Below are 20107 nucleotides of genomic sequence, written 5' to 3' on the forward strand. Positions count from 1 at the left end.
AGTACTGCTCACATGCCAGGAGACAGGGTAGCTGACCACCACTCAGCCAAGTGCCCATCCTGATATACCTGGCTTTGAACATGAAAATAAGATAACATGATTGGAAACAAACAAAAATCCTAAGATTCTTGAGTTTAATGTACTGACTATTCCTTTCACAGAAGTTGGTGTTTTCTGATTTCACACTGACTTTCCCGAGCCCCTGTGGAATACCAGCCCTTTCCGGCCACCACCAAATACCTCTTCTATTCTCTTCCCAAATATTCCCACAATCTCTTGTGATTTCATGTCCCTAATTTAATACCCTCTGCTTTCTCCTGACTTTCTCTCAGAAGCTCCATCAGAAAAATACTCTTCTCCCTTAGCCAGAAACTTTAGAACTCTGAATTTAGCATCAGACCTAAGGGCAAGTAAAGCTTGCCAGGAGATATCAGGGAGTTAATAGATGAGAATCCATCCAGAAGGCAGAGTTGGCTTTGGGGGGCCTATGGCTTTGCACTTTCCTGTTAATGGAAGCAATATCAGAAGAAAGAGCATACATAGTAGATCTACTGGAATACAGTAGCGGGGTCTGGGTTCTGAGAAAATATGAGATGATGTGGCCAGGCGGTAAGGAAAAGGAAAAAATAACTATGAGAGATGGTTTTTTAAAATCCTAATTATTTTATTTGTTGTTTTATGGATACGACATTGCTATCTTCGAAATGTCCATATTTTTCTCAGGATCGTTACAATTGTCTTCAGTGCAGCAAAATGTTTCTCTATATAAGTCATGAAATAGCATGAATGATCCCTCTTCACAAGTCCTACAAGACAGCACTGAGTATCTGTAGTTATATCTATCTAAAGAGAATGGAAAAGTAAATGTGATCATCTTGCTTGATCTCATCATCTTCCTAGCAATGACATCTCCCCAGAACCTCAAAAATCTCCTAAACACAGGAAACTTGCCCCAAAGCTATATCTGCATTTCATCTATGTCTCTCTAAACAGGACCAGGCAAAAGGTATCTGCCTCCCAGACAGCCTCCATCCCAGGTCTGTGTACAGAGAATCCTACTTTCCCACCTGGCAATGGTCCCAGTCTCCCTCCACGTGTTGAGTCCAGGGATCATGGCCACCACTGATAGTATCTTTTGTCTCTTTCTAACCCCACTTACCTGCAACACGATCATAATAGTAAAAGTTGTCTGTGACACAAGCTCTCTTCAGGTTAGCTATTTTAAATTTCCAGCAACTTCCAATCACGTGGTTGCAACTGTATCCATTGTGGAATTCACATCGACGGCAAAGCTGAAACCCTAAAGGAAGAGAGGAAGACTTTGATGCAGAATTCTAGGGACAGGGATTCTGTTCAGAAGCCCACCCCCACCTGGAAACCTTTACACTCGAGTGGTGTAACACACACAGGAGGGATGCGGACACCCTCCCAGCTTCTGTCAGGGGGTCGTTACTCCCCTCAAGAAGTTAAAGACCTCCCCCTCTCACCCAAGGCTGGGGGCTAAAAGAAGACACTAGAACAGTCAGTGGGGAAAGGGGAGTGTAGCCAGGGAGGGTAGAGAGATAATATGAAAAGAACTCAAAAATGTTCCCTCCCTTTGTGGCGTTATTTATCCAAGAACTGAAAATGAACTGCACCGTACATTTGTTTGCACCCAGGACTCTGTCTCCTGTAAAGAGAAGAAGAAAAATTCTCCTTGAACCGCTTCACACCAGTCAAGTCACCAAGTCCCTCTCTTCCTCCCCATACATTCTCTGCCCGCCCATTTGCCCACCAAGTACCACCCTCACCAGGCTTACTCTCATTCACGAAGAGCACCATGAACATGCTCATCAGAAGCAACCTGAACACCCGGGGGCCCATTCCTGCAGAGGTCCCAGGAGTAGGCCCCAGCCTCTTTTATCCCCACCACCTGCCCTCAGGCGTCCCACTAGAATCGCAAAGGCATAAATTTCAGGTCAGTCGACTTGAATTCTCTCTCTCCAGTGTTCCCAGGAGACAGTACATCCTGTCTATTTCCACCTACTTAGAACTCAGGCTGAGCAGATGTCCTGTTTCACTTTATTAGATCTATCATAAAATGCTAATTAATGCTGGTATCGAATCTCTCTCCCTCGTACCTCTTCACATGATTGTATTTCTGCCTGTTGGTCTACACAACAGGTGTTGTCCACATCCATGTGATGTCCACTCAGCTACAACAGGGCTGGGGCCCTGAGCATCTGGGAGTGAGTTTCTCAGGTCCCTTAAGTACCACAACCCTCCCGGACACTCACCTCAGCCGATTCCCCAGATACAGTCTGACTGCCCGGTGGAGCATCCCTCTCTGAGATGGATGGGACAGCCCAGGAAAACAGGCGACGAGGTGAAAGTGATCCCCGCTTCCCTCCAGCTTTATTCATTAAAATTTTGAGTGGGGACAAAGACCAAGAATGATTACAATGGAGAGACAAACACTCGGAGTGATGGGGAGAAAGAGGAAGAGATGTTTCGATTACTCGCTCGGAAGGGATGTGGCGGGATTAGAAAGTTAGAGCTAAGGATACACATGTGTACATGCGCACACCCCAAACTCCCTCACCACACTTCACAGGCGCCTTCCTATTTGGCATCTTCTCCAGAGTACTTGGGCTTCCCTGGTGGCTTAGATGGTAAAGTGTCTGCCTACAATGCGGGAGACCTGGGTTCGATCCCTGGGTCAGGAAGATCCCCTGGAGAAGGAAGTAGCAACCCACTCCAGTACTTACCTGGAAAATCCCATGGACGGAGGAGCCTGGTGGGCTACAGTCCATGGGGTCGCAAAGAATCGGACACGACTGAGCGACTTCACTTCACTTCCAGAGTACTTACCCACTTTGTCCTTCTCTAGCCTCTCCTTCCTTCCTTTGTCTCTCTCCCCTCACAAGAACAGGAGTTCCACAAACACAAGAGCTTCGTGTGTTGCGCTGCTTTCTTCTCAGCAGCTAGAGTGATGCCCTGCACAGATCAGATAACCTGGATGGCACGATGAGTGCGGTTCACCGGAGAGGCACAGGGAATGGGGCCTCTGCCGTGACAGCCTGATTTCGAGTTCCTGGCCTTCCCCTTGCGGTTAGCAGTCACAGCACAGAAGACAGGCAGTGGTGATGGCAGGTCGCCCCTCTGGGGGAGGGAGCGGGTGGGGGCTGATTACCTGAACGAGCTCATCCCCAGAGCCACACACACAATCTACCCAAGGGAGATCCCTCACGTAATCTTCATCCAGAGAGGACCCCATGCACACCTGGGATGGGAGCCCAAGTGTGTTACCTGTCTGCTGTGTGACTTCAAACAGTTACTGAACATCTCTGTGCCCCTGTGACTGCATAGGTGAGACAGGACCTCTCAGAGCTGTATCTGATACCTTTGTTAGGACTTAATAGACTCACTCCTGGGTGATGGCAAAGGGGAGGAGCCAAACATGAAGACCTGCTGGGTGTCTCAAACAGTCTTTGGGCATGAGACCCACTTCATCTTTTGAATTCTCCGAACAACTTCGTAGGTTGGGAATAATTGACTCCATCTCACCACTGACCCAGAAGCACTGAGAGTTGCAGCATCTTTCTCCAGATGTCACAATGCACACACCTGTCTGATTTAGTGGGCTGTTATTTGTCCACTCCACCGTGCTGTCCCCTTTTCTCTAGAGTCCAGCTCCCAGGGCTCTAGCTCTAGAGTGACCTGCACCCTGAATCATCACATGGCAGTGAGAAATGAGGAGAACGGCTAAGAAAAATACCGTCTCCATGAAAAAATAAAAGTTTTCTCTTGCTAGCAGAGAAAACATTATTCATGGGCAAACTTCCACTGAACTCGGGTTCCCAGAAGCCTGGCTGGGATTTAAGACTTACCGGCCATTGTCAAGGAAGTAATTCACTTAGGGACCTCCTTTGCATGTCTTGCATTTGGAACATGTGAGACCCATGCAGAAATTCATGGCCAGAACTCCTTGGGAGTTTACACCCTTCTTGCTGTACTTCACTTCCCCTCCTAGAGGAGGCCCAGCATGGCAGGAGATTCTCTAACTTTGTGGGAGAACCCTTTCAAAAGGTTATTTTGTTATAAAGCTGTACAGTGGAAATGTGGTAGCCTTACCACTGTGCAACATGACTCTATGGGATTCATTATTTCTATTTCCCCAGGCAAAAGTGAACTGAATGTGCTCCCAATGCCAAGGCACAAGGATGTAACAGAGCTAAAAGTTTTAGCAGATGTTGGCATTTGGGAACTTCAGGAGCCACACAGTCCCACCAGCTGGAGTAGTATAGAGGCTTCAGTCAGCACAGAGTACCCTGAGAGGTCACCAGTCCAAAGACAGCCATGGTCTGCCACTGAGTTCTGGCTTGTCAAGGAGAAGAACCCAATGGTGGGGGTCGTGAGAGGAACGACATGCTAAAGGTTAGCTCTTAGTTGGTGGGGGCATGTCTTGTGTGTTGAGTGGGCGGGAAGATCAAGAACAGGTTCCTTCAGAACATTCTTTGAAGTCAGGGACTCAGGTTCAGCACAGACTGGTTTCTCTCAGATGAGTGAGCTGCAAGGAAATTAACTAAGCTGTCATTCATTGAGACAGGGTGACATCAGGAGCGCTACTCCTCAGAACAATCAAAGACTGCAGAAATATCCAAAAGGCTTTTGATTTCTAAAAGGCACTCCGCTCAAGTGTCCTGGGAATCATCCCCTTGTTATCTTTTCCCCCATCTCCAGACTTCCTTTCTCATTAGGATTTTCGGGGCGTCCCCAAGAGCCTTTCTAGATGCCAAACTCCTAGCTAAAAGTAGCTTTTCTCCAGGAGGAGGCAGAAGGGAGCCAGTTCAGGATCATTAGAAAAGACTCTATTCCCAGACCTAGTGCAGAGTCAGGCACAATTTCCTGAGTCCTGAATGCTGAGTTGACTCTCCTCTTCCCTATTTGCCTTCCCAAAGACCTGACCTGGAGTTCATTCATTTCCCCTTATCTTGGGAAAAATCAAAACCCCAACTCTTCAACTATCTACAATGAGTGACTGAAAGACAGCCCCAAAGTTAGAGAATGATCACAAGGGGCCACAACTCTTCAATGCTGTGACCACAGCATCTGTAACTGTACCTGTGAAGTGCTCACTCTCTCAGGCCTCACTTTGTGATACTATTGCAATCTTTGTCTCTTTGCCTGTATTTTCCTGAACTTTCTTTCTTCATAGGGCCCTTTATCTCTAATTAATAACGTGCTTCTTCCCACTGAAGCTAGGAGACCACAAGGGTGAGGTTAATGATGATTTTTTTTCTCCTTTGTTTACCTGGCAGGCAAGGGGAAGGACTTCTAGACCACAAATTGTTCCTGTCATTACACACAACAGGCTATATCTTAGGTCATACAGGTCATTTAAGATGCAAACTGTTAACTTTTTAGACAGCCAAATTCTATAAATGTAAAGCAACTGTTTTGGAAGGTTTTGGTTACATAAGAAAGGTGGGATGGTCTGATAACCACTGTGCTATAAGTCACAAATTTTTATGTACCCAGAAGAACAGCTCTCATATCTGCTTTTTGATTTGTAATGTGAGAATAATGAAACATCTTGCTGCCTTCCTTCCCTCAAAGAGAATGGTGAACAACAGTCAGCCTTAAAGTGTGGTTCAAAAATAGCAGTTTCAGAATTTCAGCCAAGTCTTTGTGCAACTGTTGGTTGGCAATCAGGCACCAAGACTCTATTGCTCATAAAAACGGGATCCAGCTTGTGGTTGCCAAGAGGGAAGGAGTATGGGGGAGGGAAGGATTGGGAGTTTGGGATTGGCATATGCAAACTAGTATACGCAGAACGGATACACAACAAGGACCTACCATATAGCCCAGGGAACAGCATTCAGTGTTCTGTAAGAAACCATGATGGAGAATATGAAAAGGAATATACATATACAGCTAAATCACTTCGTTACACAGCAGAAATTAACACAACGTTGTAAATAAACTATCCTTCAATAAAATAAATGAAAAAAAAACTGGATCTATACCCCATATTTCTCTATATCTGAGGCCACTGACCATGGTTTAGGAGAATAAATGAAGCAGGTCCTTTTATCATTCTGCCTAATAAGGTGAAACAATGTTCCTAGGGTTGGCATAAATTTTTGCAGATTACATTTAGGAGAGTATTTCTCTTGCTGATTATGAACTAAACTGACTGTGTTGTCTCTGAGAATCAATTTTTCAGAGAATAATAAGCTTCTTTATATGCGTGGCTGTGTTCACATGTGTGAGCCTGTGTGTGTGTGTGTGTGTGTGTGTGTGTGTGTGTGCAGGTGCATGAATACCATTATTTTCCTGCTGAATGGCGAGCAAGATCAAGGAGGACATACACACCTTATGCTGATAAGTAATCTTAAGCAGGAGGGAACTTGGCCCAGCAACACCATCCAGGACTGTTTTATGGGTCCCAAGATTCAAAACCCTTTTGAATGGGCATGCCCGTGATGACGACCTTTGGACCACGGAGCATTCCTCCTGTTCTCCTCTAGGCTACCACGGTTCTTTTCCTTAAATACAACCCCAATGTCTGTCTGAATAATGCACTTTGGGTGAAAGAATCTGTGACTTATTGTACATCAGAACATATACTAGGGGGCAGGAAGTGGGTCTGTTCCTGAGGGTAGGACTTAGGGCATGTGAGGGTACCTTTTCAAAAGGATGGAGGGGATTTACACTACAGAGGATTTAAGAGGGCAGACAGACAACCATAGCCAGTAGCTGGATTTTGTCCACCTGTGATGAGTTTTCTTTGGTTTTGGGGTTTATGTCCCTCAAACCATGAGAATAGGCATATTTTGTGTATAGTTTAAAATTTTTGCTTCTCTTGTTAAACCACACACTTTCAAGCATCGTAACAGTCTACAATTGCAAACATTCCTACAGCCTTTTATTGCAGTATTACTAGGAGTAAACAAGTGGGCAGGAGAAGCATGGCTTCCCCTCTTTTGTCCTTCTGCAGAACCCCAAACCGTGACAAGTGGCGTCTCAGCAGTTGGGCATTGTGCTCAGACTATCTGGCTTCAAATTCCAGACATGCCTCCCACTAGTGATGTAATCATGCACAAGTTAACTTCTCTGTGCTTTCCTTTTCTTATTAATTAAAAAAAAGACCAATTTTAGTGTATATATCTACTATTAATTAAGTTAATCTTTAAAAGTAATTTACTAACCTCATAGGTATTTTGTGACAATGAAATGTGATGACATAAGCAAATGGTTTAGAAGAGTGTTTACTACAAGAAAATGTCCATTAGATGCTTATGAGTATGATTAGTATATTGGGAGGAAAACCAAAAAATTCTAAAACGTGCCTAAGATCAAATTCAACAAAGGTTCTCATGGAGCTAAAACTAACATGGATCATCAACTATATGTAACTAGTTCAGAAGTGAACATGATAATACAAATCCCCTTTACTCCCAAATAAACTTGCAAGAGAAGTCCTTTAAAGGGGACTGTATAAGAAGAACAGACACAGAGCCTGGAGAAAAGTGGTTTGAATTGCTCTTGGATCAACCACTGAAGTGTTTAAGGCAGTCAGCCCTTAGGCAGAGAGGCAGCCAAGAGTGAGAGACAGCCTTCAGAGATCCGGATTAGATACTGTTAGGACTTCAAAAGTAGCTGACGACAACCTGTTAATAGCCCTGGACCAAGTATTTGGCCTTACAGATAGTAGCCGAAATTAGCATGTTCAATATCAGAGAGAGAGAAAAACTGCCTGCCAAGGTATTGGGGTTAGAGAAATGGTTTGAGAGGCAGAGGGAAGGGAGCAACATAACACAGGATTGGAGAAAGCAATGATTTTCACAGTAAGTTCAGTTCAATTCACAGTAAAATACTATGTAAACTTAGATTTCTGAAGAAGAGCTCTCTCACTGTTAAAGAGGAAGAAGAGAGAAAAGACATTCCATTGGCCTAAAAGAGAACATGTAAGGTTTAGAGCTGACATTCTAGGTTGAAGCTTAGCCTTCTTATTAGAGACTAAGGTAGATAGATACAGCCTGGCAACCAGGGTCCTGGACACAGATCCCGTGGCTTCCGAGACTGGAAGAAAGTATAAAAAATAACAGACTTTATTTTACTTTTTACTTTTGGCGTTTGCAGTAGCCAACTTTATTATCCAGGGATGAAATGGGATTTGTTTCATACCCAAAACAAAGGTGACATTATTCAAAGATAGACATTCAAAATCAGATTATGTAGAAGACAATAGCCTTGAAAGCCAGATAACTGTTTGTGGGGAAAAAATGGAAAGGGATTAGCCAACTCTCTTTAGCTCCTTCTCAAGTCAATAATTAAAACTGAGGTACTCAGAGAAAACTTCATGGTTGAGAATGAATGTGCCCAAAGACTATAATGCCTAGGTCTACTGTATCATAAAAAGATGTGTATGATTCAGAGGAAGGAAAAAAATCAGTGGACTAACAAACACATGAAAAGATGCTCAACATCACTCATTATCAGAGAAATGCAAATCAAAACCACTATGAGGTACCATTTCATGCCAGTCAGAATGGCTGCGATCCAAAAGTCTACAAGCAATAAATGCTGGAGAGGGTGTGGAGAAAAGGGAACTCTCTTACACTGTTGGTGGGAATGCAAACTAGTATAGCCACTATGGAGAACAGTGTGGAGATTCCTTAAAAAACTGGAAATAGAACTGCCTTACGATCCAGCAATCCCACTGCTGGGCATACACACTGAGGAAACCAGAAGGGAAAGAGACACGTGTACCCCAATGTTCATCACAGCACTGTTAATAATAGACAGGACATGGAAGCAACCTAGATGCCCATCAGCAGATGAATGGATAAGAAAGCTGTGGTACATATACACAATGGAGTATTACTCAGCCATTAAAAAGAATACATTTGAATCAGCTCTAATGAGATGGGTGAAACTGGAACCTATTATACAGAGTGAAGTAAGCCAGAAAGAAAAACACCAATACAGTATACTAACACATATATATGGAATTTAGAAAGATGGTAACAATAACCCTGTGTACGAGACAGCAAAAGAGACACTGATGTATAGATCAGTCTTATGGACTCTGTGGGAGATGGAGAGGGTGGGGAGATTTGGGAGAATGGCATTGAAACATGTATAATATCATGTATGAAACAAGTTGCCAGTCCAGGTTCAATGCACAATGCTGGATGCTTGGGGCTGGTGCACTGGGACGACCCAGAGGGAGGGTATGGGGAGGGAGGAGGGAGGAGGGTTCCGGATGGGGAACACAGGTATACCTGTGGCGGATTCATTTTGATATTTGGCAAAACTAATACAATATTGTAAAGTTTAAAAATAAAATAAAATTTAAAAAAAAATCAGTGTCCTCCACTTGTCCAGTTCCAGGAGAAAGCTGGGAGGGTTGGCAGAAAGAACAAGAAAGCAAACATCTCATTTATCCCTGGTGGGCTCTAGAAGCGGAATCTGACAGGTTGGCAGAGGAAAATCTTGCCCTATTTCCTGTCTGGGACATTGGGAGGGAGTTCCCCTTACATGATTGCCCTCTACTGGTCTGGGGCAGAGGCTTCTCACAGTGACCATGGAGGAAAAGCATAGACAGCAAAAGGGGACCCCAAGGAGAGCTTTTCTAAACCACCCTTGTTCGTGTATGGAGTGGACACTGAGTTGAAAGCCAGTGGGCCTGCCTTGGGGTTTTCTGTGGGACACAAAGATGTTCTAAAGACATAGACTTGCGGGGAGCGGGGGCATTGGCAATGGGTTGGAGGAGAAACAAGCCAATGGGCTCAATCAAAGTCTCAGTCAGTCAGCAGAGGCTAAGAGGCCGTTTTCCCTTTCCATTCAGCAAAGGGAAAATGGCTTATGTTCCTTGGGAGTACTGCCTGAGGCATAAATAAAAAATGGACCATGAGTTCACCAGGTACAGAGTATGAGCACCAGAAAAATGCAGTGTGACTGTACATGGGGAATTAGCATGAGACAAATCCGTGGGTTCCTTGAGAATTAAAGTCAAGTCCCAGGGACTGTTTTTTCTGAGTTTAGTGATTGGAGACAAATCAATACTATTCATGTATTCTGCTACCAAATGTGTTTTGTTTGGCCTTCATGGCACAGTATTGCTTTTTAAATTATGCAACACTAAATACCAGAGGAAGTCACACAAATATCCAGATCTGTGGATACTTTAAAATCCACATTAAAAGAGATTTTGAATATTTTGAATCAATGAAGTATTTGTCAGTGCTGAACCTGAAATACTGCATGGCTACCGTGAGCCCGGGTTCCACAGCTGCTGCCTTTTCGGTCAAGGGTTGTCCAATTTCTTACAGCCTCTGTTGCTCTCTATTTTCTCCAGATGTAACCAATTTAACCTAATTTGTAACACCTGGTTGGCAGCTTTGCAATCAACATGCAAATATTAATTAGAATTCTACTGTTTGCAAGTATCAGTAATAGGACTCAAAGTAGCTTAAATAAAAAGGGGAATTTCTTCTAAGGATACTCTGGTGTCTCATGGTGTACAAGGAGAGACACAGGAACAAATTTTAATACAAACACACCAAATACCCCCATCTTTTCTGCCCCTTCCATGAATATACATTTTTCTTTTCTCTGGTGAGAGAGAGAAAAGAGGAGCTCTCTCCGGCCATTATTAAGAGCTTCAAATTTACATCTCCTCTGCCCTCGGATGGAGCCAGCCCACGTTGGAATCCAGTCCCTTTCTGAATTCTTTGGAAAGGACACTGAACAATGCAGCCTTAGGAAGTCGCCCACTGTGCATATCTGCTGAGCCACAGTGTCTCTAACCCTTCCCTCCCCCTCCCCACCTCCAGGCACAGGAGGCTCCTGGACACAGCCTCCGCTGTCAGGCAGTACAGGCGCTATTTCTGGCCACGGCTGTCTATGATGAACCGCTGAATAGAAAACCTTGGCAGGATGATGGTCTTTTTGCACAAATATTGTTTCCAGAATACTGCAAGATCATACCAGTTCAGAAAAAGTATGGAATCTTCCTCTAGTCTCCCTCCCTGGAGGGAAGATAAAGAACTGTGCTGAGCCACTACAGAAAACAGTATGGAAGTTCCTCAAAAAACTAAAAATAGAACTGCCATATGATCCCGAAATCACATCCCTCAACATGTATCTGGACAAAACTGTCATTCAAAAAGAGACATGAACCTCTGCATTCATAGCAGCCACCTAAATGTCCATTAATAGGTGAATGGATAAAGAAGTTGCGGTACACACACACACAGAGACACACACACACACACATACATGAATGAGTAAAAAAGAGGTGGTATATGCATGCAGTGCGTGGAGTACTCCTCAGCCATAAAAAAAAGAATGAAGCAATGCCATTTGCAGCAATATGGATGGGCTGACAGATGATCATACTAAGTGAAGAAAGTCAGAAAGACAAATACCATGTGATATCACTTATATGTGGAATCTAAAATATGACACAAATGAACGTATCTATAAAACGGAAACAGACTCATAGGCATAGAGAAGAGACTTGTAGTTGCCAAGAGGGAGGGAGGCTGGAGGAGAAAAGAACTGGGAGTTTGGGATTAGCACATACAAACTATTACATATAGAATGGATAAATAACAAGGTCCTACTGTGTAACACAGGGAACTATATTCAAAATCCTGTGATAAACCATAATGAAAAAGAACATATATATGTATATACAAGGGAATCACTTTGCTGTAGAACAGAAATTAACACGTTATAAATCAACTATATTTCAATACAATAAATTTCAAAAAAAAAGGAGAACTGCCCTGATTTTGAAAGAGCAGTGCCCTTCAGAATGCAAGTAAGAATTAGAAAAATCAAAACCAAAAGAAAATGAAGCTATAATGGCACAAGAAGTTCTTAGAAGTAGGAAGAAAAGCAAGTAAACAGCAAATAAAGACATCAGTCTGATTCAGTCTGACTCTGCTCAAAGAAATATTTTATGCTTGAAGCCAGGTTTCTTGGGACCAGTAAAAACCATTACAGAAATTAATCATGCAGCATTATTGTTTCCAAGCCAAATTATATTTATTTTTAAACATTTTAACTTCATTTAATTTTCTAATTATAAAATAATAGATGGCTGTTATAATTCTAAACGATTTTAGGAATGTAAAAAGAAATTGATGTTTTTGCTTATTCCCCTCACACATAACATCCACTCTCAAATCACATACTTTCAAGGTAAGCAGTTTACAGTGTGATTACAACCAAATGGAATTAAATTCCTCAGTAAGAAAGCTAACAATTGGAACAGAAAGCCTCCTCCACTAGTGGAGTTGCTGCTGCTGCTAAGTCACTTCAGTCGTGTCCGACTCTGTGCGACCCCATAGATAGCAGCCCACCAGGCTTCCCCGTCCCTGGGATTCTCCAGGCAAGAACACTGGAGTGGGTTGCCATTTCCTTCTCCAATGCATGAAAGTGAAAAGTGAAAGTGAAGTTGCTCAGTCGTGTCCGACTCTTAGCAACCCCATGGACTTCAGCCTACCACGCTCCTCCACCCACGGGATTTTCCAGGCAAGAGTACTGGAGTTGGGTGCCATTGCCTTCTGAGACCCTAAAGGAGACCTGACCCCACGGAAACACTTTCTCTCCCAGGCAGCACCCCCTGCTGGACAACGTTGTGATTGCCACAGGATTAGGCTGCTCTTCTTGAGGGTCCATTTCAAGGAGAAGCAGAGGCATTGTCTCAAGGCTTTCATTCCTTCAGCAAATATTCACTGATTCCACCTCTAGATACGAGGAACTGTCCCAGGAGCTGAGCAGACAACAATAAAGATCCTAGCCAGTGGTTCCTACTCTCATGAAATGTACATGCAAGTAATCACGTAAAAGAATGAAGGTTGATATGTGTTATTAACAATCCGAAGAAGGTCCTGGATGTAAAAAAAAAATGATTGGGTGGTCATGGAAGAGCTCTGGAGATGGTGCCATTGAGAGAAAGAAGGATGAATATTTGTTCAGTGTAGAATAGTGGATGGGAAGGATATGCAAAGATCCAAAGTCAAGTTAAAAGGGTATGTTTTATTCAAGGAAATCAAGGAAGAAGGCTGCAGATTAATGAGATGAGAAACAAGGGAGAGTGACTTCCTTTAGTTTCTGTGGGGAAAACAGTTTAGAGAAGAAGTGAAAACACTGATTAGGAGGTGCGTGGAGTATAGTGTTTAGTATTCGTTCCAATAGTAAAGACAGAAAAATGGAAGCATCTGAGATACATTTTGAGTGAAAATGTACTGACCTACTAGGAGGGAGAGAGGAATGAATATCAAAGACTCCCAAGTACCTGGTACATGCCACTGCATAGAAGTATCACTGCTCACTGAGGAATCCTCGAAGTGTGGCATGAAAAGGGGAGATGATTCAACTTACACATGTTACATCTGAGAGTTAAGTGAGCCATTCACTAAAAATGGCAAAAGGGCAGTAATTATGTGACTATGTAGCTCAGGAGATAAGACTGAGAAGTAACATTAAAGCAGGGGGAGGGATGCATGTGGAAGATATGATGGTTTTCTGTGTCAATCTGACTAGGCCAAGGGGTGTCCAGCTAGCTGATAAAATGTTATTTCTGGGTGCATTTGTGAGGATGTTTTCAGGAAAGATTAGCATTTGAGTCAGTAGACTGGGTAAAGAAGATCACTTTCACCAGTGAGGGTGGGCATCATCGAATCCACTGAACAGAACAGAAATGTGGAAGAAGGGCAAATGTGCTCCCTGCTTGAGCCAGGACAGGCACCCAGAATCCTGGTTCTCAGGCCTTTGGACTCATACTTCATTATACCAGACTTTCCTGGTCCTCCAGCTTGCAGACTGTGGGACCTCTGGGTGTCCATAATCACGTTAACCAATTCAATCAGCCAGTCAATCAGTCAATCAATCCTATTGAATCTGTATCTCTAATGCAGATTTTGGTACTGAGAATGGTTCTGCTTAGTCTCTCAGTCGTGTCCCACTCTTTGTGATCTGCAGTCTGCCAGGTTCCTCTGTCTGTGGAGATTCTCCAGGCAAGAATACTAGAGTGGGTTGTCATGCCCTCCTAGAGGGCATATTTCCAATCCAGGAATCGAACCCAGGTCTCCCACACTGCAGGCAGATTCTTTACCAGCTGAGCTACGAGGGAAGCCCAAGAATGGTTCTAGAGGAACAGAATTTTACAGATGAGTTTTCTGAATCAGTTCTGGGGCTTCTGAATTGGCTCTCTAATTTGATTAGATTTAAAGATACTAATGACTATTTCTAGTAGTATAGAGAGCAGTGACAGTCCATGCCAAGATCTGGAAATAGAGATAAGCAATGTATCTCCACTGAATACTCCTAATCAGCCACTTACAAGAAACAAGAATCAGATGACTATGTCTTTATACTTTCAAACTTTTATGTGGAGATCTAACAATTAAGATTACCTAGTTACTCCCCATGTCAGACAATGTGGTAAAAGGATGACTTCGGGGATTTGAAATTTCCAGCTCAAGGACCACATAAATGACTGGAAGCTTCTACGTGTGCCATGCAGACCTTTAGCTCCTCCTGGAGCTAAGGGCTGAAATTGCTGAAAACCAAACACAGAACCTCATACTGTGTATCTACAATTAGAAAAGAATAGGACATTATAAGTTAGAATGATAAATGTAGGGATACAGAGCCTCTAAATTCTGAAGAGTCTCCTTTGCTGGTGGGAGATTCTTCCCATCCCCATAATAATTTAATTTGACCATACTTAATTTCTTTATACACACTGCTTTGATAGTTGTGGTAAATAAAACCAAATATGAGACACGTATGCATATACTGCCCTTAAAGAGCTGAATCTTCTTGGGAGGATAAGAAATACATACTTGGAAAAGGAATAAGAATAAAAAGCAAGGTATGACTATCAGGGCTTAGGATGTAAATAAGAATGATTGGGAATAACATACTTGAACTGCCCCTTTAAATAGATTTAAAATGAAAGGATTTTAGAACTGAAAGCAATTAACATAATATCTAATGTAACTCCATTTAATAACTGAGAAAACAAACAAAGAGAAACTTAACTTGTCCAAATTATGATAGCAACTTACTGGGAACAGAACTCTGGTCTCCTGATTTCTGACTCTTTGCTGTTTCCTTTGCAACCACTGCCTTTGTGACTGCTAAAAAAAAAAAAAGGAGAGACAGAGAGGTGAGCAGAGAAGGCCCTGTATAAGCACTAGGAGAAATGTACATCCTTGTCATACATACGAATGGATGATGATACCATCCGTATCATCAGCATCCTTCACTGCTGATACGTGAATGTTCAGTGAGTAGACTGGTGAAGGGCTCCTGTTATGAAGTATCAAAAAGTAAGACTGGAATGGAATGAGCATCTTGGGATGAAAAGATAAGATTAAACTAAACAGAATATTAACAGTCTCAGTCTAGGTATTTTAGATGTTAAATAAGAAATAAAAGTAAGTGCTATATGAATTTCAAAAAGGGTCAGATTCCAAAGGCTGAAAGTAATCAGGGCTGGCTTAGTGGAAGGGATAAATTGGAGATGAACATTCAAGAGGTATAGGATTTGAGAAAAGAGGATAATTTGGATAAGGTAAGGAAATCCTAGGACCTGGGAAACGAGGCTGAAAAGGCATGATGGCTCAAGATGATGCAGAGTAAGGAAATCCAAAGTTAAATAAACCAAGTAGCTTTGAGGAGAGTGAAAAAACAAGACTAACCAGAATGGGAAGCTTGGGTAGAGGTGACCCGGGAAATGAGGCTGAAAAGGCATGATGGCTCAAGAAGGTGCAGAGTTCCAGGAAGGCTGAATTTACTCTGACAGAGACCACTGCAGGTGCTTAAGCAGAATAACGTGATTAACATTTTAGAAAGACTCATATGGCAATGACATATAGGATGGACTGAGCCAAGAGAGTAAAAGGGAAGGCAAAGAGCTATTTTTCTAATAATAATAAAGAATTTTATAGACTAAAGAAGACTATACAATATTTATAATACCATAAGCTATTATCTCATAGACACTATGCTAGCTTTTCTCATTTAATTCTCACAAAAACCATATGAAGGAAGTTGAATTATCATCTCCATTTTTAAAATGAGAAAACAGAATCTACATAACCTGCCCAGGTCACAAATCCAGGGAGTGGAGGAGTCAGAATTTGAGCCCAGATAACATATGCAGAGTACATCATGAGAAATGCTGGGCTGGAAGAAGCACAAGCTGGACTCAAGATTGCAGGGAGAAATATCAATAATCTCAGATATGCAGATGACACCACCCTTATGGCAGAAAGTGAAGAGAAACTAAAAAGCCTCTTGATGAAGGTGAAAGAGGAGAGTGAAAAAGTTGGCTTAAAATTCAGCATTCGGAAAACGAAGATCATGGCATCTGGTCCCATCACTTCATGGGAAATAGATGGGGAAACAGTGGAAACAGTGTCAGACTTTATTTTTTGGGGTTCCAAAATCACTGCAGATGGTGACTACAGCCATGAAATTAAAAGACGCTTACTCCTTGGAAGAAAAGTTATGACCAACCTAGATAGCATATTGAAAAGCAAAGACATTACTTTGCCAACAAAGGTCCGTCTAGTCAAGGCTATGGTTTTTCCAGTGGTCATGTATGGATATGAGAGTTGGACTGTGAAGAAAGCTGAGCACCAAAGAATTGATGCTTTTGAACTGTGGTGTTGGAGAAGACTCTTGAGAGTCCCTTGGACTCCAAGGAGATCCAACCAGTCCATTCTGAAGGAGATCAGCCCTGGGTGTTCTTTGGAAAGAATGATGCTAAAGCTGAAACTCCAGTACTTTGGCCACCTCATGTGAAAAACTGACTCATTGGAAAAGACTCTGATGCTAGGAGGGACAGGGGACAGGAGGAGAAGGGGACGACAGAGGATGAGATGGCTAGATGGCATCACTGACTCGATGGACGTGAGTCTGAGTGAACTCCGGGAGTTGGTGATGGACAGGGAGGCCTGGCGTGCTGCGATTCATGGGGTCGAAAACAGTCGGACACGACTGAGCAACTGAACTGAACATGACCCCACAGCCTACAGTCTTAGCGTCTATGCCATATCCTTCAGTATTATTAAAGATGTCTGAAAGAATCTAAGAACAAAGTAATTAGGGCTGAACTAGTGATTAGTAGGAAAAAGGAAATGTAAGGAAGAAATGAGACTTTCAGTTCAGTTCAGTCACTCAGTCGTGTCCAACTCCCTGGCAACATGCCAGGCCTCCCTGTCCATCACCATCTCACGGAGTTCACTCAGACTCACGTCCATCGAGTCGGTGATACCATCCAGCCATCTCATCCTCTGTCGTCCCCTTCTCCTTCTTCGGCACTCAGCTTTCTTCACAGTCCAACTCTCACATCCATACATGACCACAGGAAAAACCATAGCCTTGACTAGACGGACCTTTGTTGGCAAAGTAATGTCTCTTCTTTTGAATATGCTATCTAGGTTGGTCATAACTTTCCTTCCAAGGAGTAAGCGTCTTTTAATTTCATGGCTGCAGTCACCATCTGCAGTGATTCTGGAGCCCAAAAAATAAAGTCTGATACTGTTTCCATTATTTCCCCATCAATTTCCCATGAAGTGATGGGACCAGATGCCATGATCTTTGTTTTCTGAATGTTGAGCTTTAAGCCAACTTTTTCACTCTCCTCTTTAACTTTCATCAAGAGGCTCTTTAGTTCCTCTTCACTTTCTGCCATAAGGGTAGTGTCATCTGCATATCTGAGGTTATTGATATTGATATTGATGAGACTTTACAAGGGAACAAAATTACAGAACTTAGTATTTATGAGATACATGGGGATGAGAAAGAGTGAAAAATGATCATCCCTTCAGGAGTGAAAACACAGGGAAACGATAATACCATTCACCCTTGGAAATCACATGGGTGAATCCAGAGGGGAAAGATGAGTAGTATTTCAGATATGTTGCATTTGGAAAGATGAAAAGATGTCCATGTAGAAATCAGAGTATGCAGATAAGATACGTTTTAGAAACTCAGGAGAGAGGAAGGATTGAAATTATAGATTTTTGAAATTACCTCACATAAAATGAATAGAGGAAGCAACAAAACTATTTAAGCTCTTTAAGGGAGGGGGGAAAAAAAAAGAACTACTCTCTGGGGACCAGCGAAGTTGAAAGGCAGGAGAGCAGCAGGAGCAGAAGCAGGATAGGGCAGTCTCCTAGAGTTCAACAGAAGAGACTGTCAAGAAGAGAGCAGCTGCCTTCTAATTCACTCTATATTCTCTCCTGGAAGATCTCATTCTCACTTATTCCTTACACTATTATCAACACACATGCAAGTAAGAAGTAAGAGAGGGCTACAATTGAAGGAGTTTGAATATGTCAACAAAGGGCTGAGGTAAGCAAATATATCACAAAGCAGTGATTAACTTAAGCATGAGTATATAACTAGTTGAAAGCAATATTTGAATGTACAAAGACACAGATGGGTTAATTACACCAGTTAGGCTGAATCAGGGAAAGCATCTGGAAAAGGGCTGCATTACTACCAAAAGGTAAGGAAGCTATGTTAATTTACATCACTCAGACGCAATCAGCAAAATTCAGATTAAGGGAAACACCACAGGACCAACAACCAGGCTCCTTCAAACGAAATGCAAGGGAGAAATATGGAGGTGGAACGTGTAGAATAAGAGAAGCTTGAAAGACCTATCAACTAATCACAATGTGTGAACTGGATAGGATCCTAGGTTAAACAAGCACAGTAAAGGGAAAAAAAAAAAAAAAGCAAAACTATGTGACAAGTAAATAAGAAAATACATTAAATATTTTAGATGTGATAAGATTGTGGTTATGCTTTTTAAAAGTCCTTTATGTTTTTAGAAATCATACTGATATATTTATAGATTTTTGATGCTTGATATTTGCCTCATATAAATACAGGAGTTATGTGGATAGTGATATAGAAGTAGAGATTGCTATTCAGTCTCTCAGTTGTGTCCGACTCTTTGCGACCCTATGGACTGCAGCACGCCAGACTTCCCTGTCCTTCACCATTTCCGGAAGCTCGCTCAAACTCATGTCCATTGAGTCGTGAGGCCACTCAACCATCTCATCCTCAGTCGTCCCCTTCTCCTCCTGCCTTCAATCTTTCTCAGCATCAGGGTCTTTGCTAATGAGTCGGCTCTTCGCATCACGTAGCCAAAGTACAGGAGCTTTAGCTTCAGCATCAGTTCTTCCAATGAATATTCAGAAATGATTTCCTTTAGGATTGACTGATTTGATCTTGTTGCAGTTCAATGGACTCTCAAGAGTCTTCTCCAACACCACAGTTCAAAAGCATCAATTCTTTAGCGCTCAGCCTTCTTTATGGTCCAACTCTCACATCCATATGTAAAGAGATTGGCCAGAAGTTAATAAATGCTGGAGCCGGGCACTGAGTTCATGTAGCTTCATTTTTTCCATATGTTTGAAATTTTCCTCACTACATTTTTTTGAAGATGCAGTTTGCTTTGTAAGAATAGGATTTTGTTCCATTTACTGTAGTTTAGATGACCCTGGTTAAGTTTTCTTGGCCTGGGTTACGGATTTCAAGGAATCATGGGCATTATCGAATCAGATCTAGACAAAGCTAGAAAATGAAGTGGTCCATCAAAAAACAAGGTCTTAGAACACAAGGTTCCATCTGAAATATGACAGGAGATAGATGCTTCAAGTTATTAAAGGGTTTCAAAGATAAAATTCTAACAGAAAGGACAAGAAATTAATAAGGGATGTGTGTAAGGAGTTCGTTGAACGAGCAAAGCAATAGTTAAGAAAAATGATTCTGTCCACTGGTTTCTAAGACAAAGTAGAGATTCAATGCCAATGAAAAAGACATGCAGGGATGAGAAGACCAAACTACAACATGGGATATTTGTTCATGAGAAAAGAATGTGCACTGAAGGCGTGTTAAGACATTGGAGATCTAGGGGTAGGGTCATTCAAACCTTTGCAAAACGACTTCTGTCATCTTCTCCTCTGTTTATTCCTTTTCCTCAACAAATCCAAAGTGCACAGGCCCGAGGAAAAAGGTGGTAAGAGTAAGGGATAACTGAAGTTTGGAGGAAAAGGTTAAAGATCATTGTCTC

General features: G+C 42.4%; 1 protein-coding gene across 1 annotated transcript in view; it reads right to left on the reverse strand.

Moving 5' to 3' along the window:
• Window positions 1-640: 640 nt before the first annotated feature.
• PUS3 (pseudouridine synthase 3) overlaps window positions 641-20107 on the reverse strand; it is a 34364-nt gene continuing 14897 nt past the window's right edge. Inside the window, exons 6-12 of the mRNA XM_010820931.4 lie at window positions 15078-15149; window positions 5839-5868; window positions 2851-2976; window positions 1800-2392; window positions 1643-1669; window positions 1160-1300; window positions 641-843 (exon numbers count right to left, since the gene is read on the reverse strand). The gene's annotated coding sequence lies outside the window, so the exon portion shown is untranslated. The remainder of the gene's footprint in view (window positions 844-1159; window positions 1301-1642; window positions 1670-1799; window positions 2393-2850; window positions 2977-5838; window positions 5869-15077; window positions 15150-20107) is intronic.

This window comes from Bos taurus, chromosome 29 (genome assembly GCF_002263795.3).
Source record: "Bos taurus isolate L1 Dominette 01449 registration number 42190680 breed Hereford chromosome 29, ARS-UCD2.0, whole genome shotgun sequence".
Taxonomy (NCBI): domain Eukaryota; kingdom Metazoa; phylum Chordata; class Mammalia; order Artiodactyla; family Bovidae; genus Bos; species Bos taurus.